The following is a 4224-nucleotide window of genomic DNA, read 5'->3' as shown; positions in this document are numbered from 1 at the left end:
ACCTGACCAATTACAAGGTAGCTATTTGAGGGTTTTTAAACAAAGAGCTTTTTTCCCTATCCCAAAGGCTCTTTTCAGATCCACCCACAGTATCTGAAAGGGCTGATTACTGTCTGAAGTCTGCTGTACCCACACCTCTGTCTATTCCTCTTCATCTAGAACAACCAGCATCATCTTCCATTCCTTTCACCATCATGTGTTTAACTCGCTTCTCCTTTTAGACGGTCAGATATCAATGTAATAATGAAATGATCTGTGTCAGTGCTGGCCATTTCCCTGTCCTGATTTCAGACCCTACTCTGGACACTTGTTTCCCATTCCAGGACCTTCTTGTATTAATATTCAGCACCACCTGTCAGTCAGAAACTTGTCTCAATGAACCGATCCTTTTACTGAACTTCCAACTGCTGCTGTCTATTTCTCGAGGGAAAGAGCTGCTCACTGTATAAGGATGTGAGGGGAATGTAACCCGGCTGCTGGTGACAAGGTCCCGTCTTCTCAATCAAAATTTTACTACAGTGATTCCCAGATTCCCAGCTGGTCTGTTGAGGATTTTGTTTTCACAGAAATATCTTGTTAAATACAAATCTGATTCCAACATGTCAGTAACAGGACAGAATGGGAACCATTTAAAAGGATGAAGCAACTATTTCAGTGTCTTCTCACTGTCCCCCTGAAGACTGTGTGAAGGGGAATTACCAATAGTCTGTAATTTATTACTTCCACACCGAGTTTGAGTTATTTGTCGCGTGAAAGATTGCTGAACGGAGTCTTTTACTGTCAGTTACGGATGAGAAGTTGACAAAAATTGGCAAAATAAAGCTGTTCATAAAATAGCACCAGCAATTTGAGTCGGTAAAAGCAAAATTGTGTTTTAAAAGTTTATTTAAACCGCTACGGGAAAATAGATTTTTATGTACTTTTCCAGTCGATCACTTCTTTTCCACAGTGAAATTGGCGGCTTTCACAAATTCAAATATTCTGCCAGGTTGACAGGTTCAACCAATGATTTTTTGTATTTTGTGCTTCGAGATTCTCTGATTGAATCATTCATGTAAGCTAATGGCTGTGTGGCCTAATGGATAAGGCGTCTGACTTTGATATATTCTATGATGTTATCAGAAGATTGCAGGTTCGAGTCCTGACACGGTCATTTTGACCCAAAGGGATTATGCAGTGATTTGGGGATTGAGTCGGGGACTGAACAGATTGGAAACCCGACATGGACTCAATGGGGCGAATGGCCTCCTCATGTGCTGTCACTGACTTTATGAGAAGAGGGTGACCAATCAGAAGTGGGCTGGGGTTCCAGCGGGTTCAACCTGCAGGAATTCCAGGTCCCTGAATGACTGAGCTGAAACTGATCAGTTTCACTGCAGGAAACACCGTCTCGGGGGAAATAACATCACAAATAATTCCATTTGACTAATAATTCAATTATAAAACAATGGGCAGATGTGAAGGTGTGATGTTACTTTTCACTGTGAGGGGAGAATCCGCCATCTGGGTAAATCAGCAACTTTATAACATCGTCTGTACGTTTAGAAAAGAAACGATGAAAACTCTCCCCATAACCCTGGTGTGGTGGAAAGGCTCAATTCAGAGATTGGAATATAACGAGAGCAGAACATAAATCATTAACTGATATTTCCGGCATAAAACACACCCCAGCTCCCGTTCCCATGTCACTGCTGTCCCTATGAGGCGGTGGGTGACTCTGAAAAGAGACTTTGTTTTGTGTTTCTGCAGGAAAACCACAAAGATCCTCCCAGGCAGTGAAACTCATCTTCCCAGACTCTCCATACCAGATTGAAACAGAAAACACAAAGACAGTGAGAGAGTTCCAGAGAGTTACTGAGCATTAAAACCAATGAAATAAACCAATTCTAGAGAGATGTTGGTGCAGTTTTTTTCAGAGCGATTGTGGCTCTTAAAAGAGCTGTTGTGTTTCGAGTGTTTTCACTACATGGTGGAGTTTTCCTTGGAGTTGATGTACTTGGTCACTCACTTTGTCCCTTCTCACATTCCGAGCGCTTTGTTGGGTGGAAATATTTATTCAGGCAGTTTCAACAGCTCAGAGCCGACATTGAGTCAGAAACCATAAATGGGAGTACGGGACACAGACAAGGAATTTACGCTGGACCTTTAGAAATCTCACTGGTTATAGGCCTCAGTTAGAGCATAGTGTCTAATTCCATGCTCCACACTTTAGCAGGAATGTCAAGGCCTTAGAGAGGGTGCAGAGGAGATTTACTGGAATGGTATCAGAAATGCAGGAATTCAGCTAATGTGGAAAGAATAGGGGTCTGGGGTGTGTGAAGCTGGGGTCCTTCTTCTTAGAGCAGAATGGCAGTTAATAGTTGCGTTCAACATTGTGAAGAGTTTTTATATGAATAAAGAAGTTTGACTGCAATTAGACAGAGCCTTGTTGAGATCACACATTATGGGCAGCACAGTGGTGCAGTGGTTAGCACCGCAGCCTCACAGCTCCAGCAACCCGGGTTCAATTCTGGGTACTGCCTAGGTGGAGTTTGCAAGTTCTCCCTGTGTCTGTGTGGGTTTTCTCCAGGTGCTCCGGTTTCTTCCCACAAGCCAAAAGACTTGTTGGTAGGTAAATTGGCCATGATAAATTGTCCCTGGTTTAGGTAGGTGGGAGGGAAATATAGGGTCGGTGGGGATGTGGTAGGAATATGGGATTAGTGTCGGATTAGTATAAATGGGTGGTTGTTGGTCGGCACAGACTCGGTGGGCCGAAGGGCCTTTTTCAGTGCTGTATCTTTCTGTGACTCTAGAGATGTGGATGCTCGTTGGGTATATCCAAGAGAGAGATCGATAGATTTTTGGATACTAAGGTAATCAAGGGATCTGTGCTAGTGTGGCAAGATGGAGTTGATGTAGAAAATCAGCTGTGATCTTATTGAATGGCAGAGCTATTTCGATGGGCCGAATGGCCCACTCCTATTTTTTATGTAACGTTCCATTCCTCTCAGGGAATATTTTATGTTCAAAAAGAGAAATACTGCACACACTGGAAATCTGAATAATAACAGAAGATTCTGGAAACACTCAGCAGTTCCAGCAGTATCTGTGTAGAGAGGAAGGTAGGAGCAATGTTTCAGGTCTATAGAAGGGTCACAGAACTGGACCATTACCCCGAGCTTCTCTTCTCCACAGTTGTTTCCGGACTGGCTGAGTGTTTTCAGTATTTTAGGCTTTTTCTTTCTGTATTTCATCCATTTCCCACTTGACTATTTGCTGTGAAACTTTCAGCGTTGTGCTCAATTCCTGGTGTCGTTGTGTTTCCTTTATTTGAAGTAATGTAAATAGTATCCTGAAATGAATTTGCCAAATGGTTGGGCAAATTGTTACAACCAGTTTTTGAGCAAGTTCTCCACATGCACAGTGAAGGATTCCTTCACATTTGCGAAGACCATACAGGACTTGCATATCGATAGCAATGCCGTGTCCATGTGTCATTTGACATTGCCAGCCTATTCACCAATGTACCACTTCAGGAAGCCATAGATATTTGCACTGCAGTGCTATACAATGGTGATCTAGACCCGTCACCATTGCGTGAATCAGTATTCATTGAACTTATGAACTCGGCAACTTGCACAGTTGGGTTCAGTTTTATTGACACCATGTATCGCTGGTGTTGCCATGGGATCACCTCTAGGCCCAGCTCTCACAAACATCTTTGTTGGATTCCATGACAAACCTGTTTTTAAGGGAATGACACCTAACCTCCGACCTCTTGCATATTTCCAATATGTAGATGATACGTTTGCTAAATTTGAATCCGCAGCTGCATGAAATAATTTCCTTGCACGTCTTCATGGGCTCCATCCTACACTCAAATTCACCTTTGGAATGGAGCAGTCAAATGAGTTCCCTTTCCTTGATGTACTAGTTGAGAAATCTGCTAAGGGGTTTTCTACCACGGTCTACCGCAAACCTACCTTCACTAGTCAAAACACGCTTTAGGATTATTACAGTTCCACGCGCTATAAGATTGGTCTTATCGACAACCTCATAAATAGGGCTGAGCCATTTGCTCACCATGCAAGCTTGATGCTGAAATAGGGTGAATCAAAGACATCCTGCATTACAATGGCTACACTGATCAGATCATTTCTCACTGTGTATCGCACAAACCTATAAACGGGCTGAAGGACGTCATTTTGAGCCCTGAAAAGTGCCCAGTCTCCCTCAAATTACGCT

The 4224-nt window shown here is 42.9% G+C and overlaps 1 non-coding gene across 1 annotated transcript; it reads left to right on the top strand.

Moving 5' to 3' along the window:
* The first annotated feature begins 1064 nt into the window (after positions 1 to 1064).
* trnaq-uug (transfer RNA glutamine (anticodon UUG)) lies at positions 1065 to 1153 on the top strand. Its single transcript is given in 2 exon segments — positions 1065 to 1101; positions 1118 to 1153. It is a non-coding gene; the product is annotated as a tRNA-Gln (tRNA).
* The last annotated feature ends 3071 nt before the right edge of the window (positions 1154 to 4224 follow it).

This window comes from Heterodontus francisci, unplaced genomic scaffold (genome assembly GCF_036365525.1).
Source record: "Heterodontus francisci isolate sHetFra1 unplaced genomic scaffold, sHetFra1.hap1 HAP1_SCAFFOLD_51_1, whole genome shotgun sequence".
Lineage (NCBI taxonomy): Eukaryota > Metazoa > Chordata > Chondrichthyes > Heterodontiformes > Heterodontidae > Heterodontus > Heterodontus francisci.
This window is presented reverse-complemented; position numbering and strand designations above follow the sequence as displayed.